We start from the raw sequence: 814 nt of genomic DNA on the forward strand, positions 1-814 counted from the left end.
TTAACATGATAAGAAGAAGAAAATAGTAAAGGTTGCTCCCTTTTTGGCTGGACGTGTGGTGTAGATAGAAAGAAAATTCAAAAAGGTTTCAAGGTTATCCATAGTCAATTATGTAGAAATTCTTGTCTTTTTCGCTTTAATCCTTCTCCTATCCTTTCTTTTCTTTATTCCACTAATTTTTCCAAACAAATCTTACATAAGTAACCAGCCACATGGAAAAGAATAAGAGAAAGCAAAGTCAAAGTTACCTTTGTAAGGTTTGACCAAGTTAAATTGTAAAATCACCATTTAGCCCTTCTAAGTCCTTATTCTTTTTATTGAGCCCTCCCATCACTTTTTAAATTTTAATTTTTCTTTTACATCCTTCCTTGACATGTGTATAAACATAATATAAAGTCTGCACCCATTAGCGTGTCACCATAATATTTAAATATATACTTACCAAATTGTGTTCTATTTCATAAAAGCACACGGGTTCCCTCTAACCTCATTGTTTTCTTCCAAATTTCCTCTTTTCTTCTCCTCCCCCACTTAGATTAGTCATATAACCCTCTATTTTAACTAATTTCACTGATAAATAATATATTAATATTTTAATATTATTTTATTTATTTAATATTATTTTATTAAAAAATATTCTTTCTACCTATCGCCGTTTTCTAACACTCAAACTTACATCAAATAGCCTTTATTCTGATCAATAGAGTTTCATCAACCTTTAAATGGGGATACAGGGTATTACTCTACGCCGCACCCTTCTACCCTTTCCTACTACCAACCCATCTCATCCCTTTCAAATCTCCCTTATATATAT

The sequence above is a fragment of the Theobroma umbraticum genome, unplaced genomic scaffold, assembly GCF_002168275.2.
Source record: "Theobroma umbraticum cultivar Fairchild unplaced genomic scaffold, ASM216827v3 scaffold_55.0, whole genome shotgun sequence".
NCBI lineage: Eukaryota > Viridiplantae > Streptophyta > Magnoliopsida > Malvales > Malvaceae > Theobroma > Theobroma umbraticum.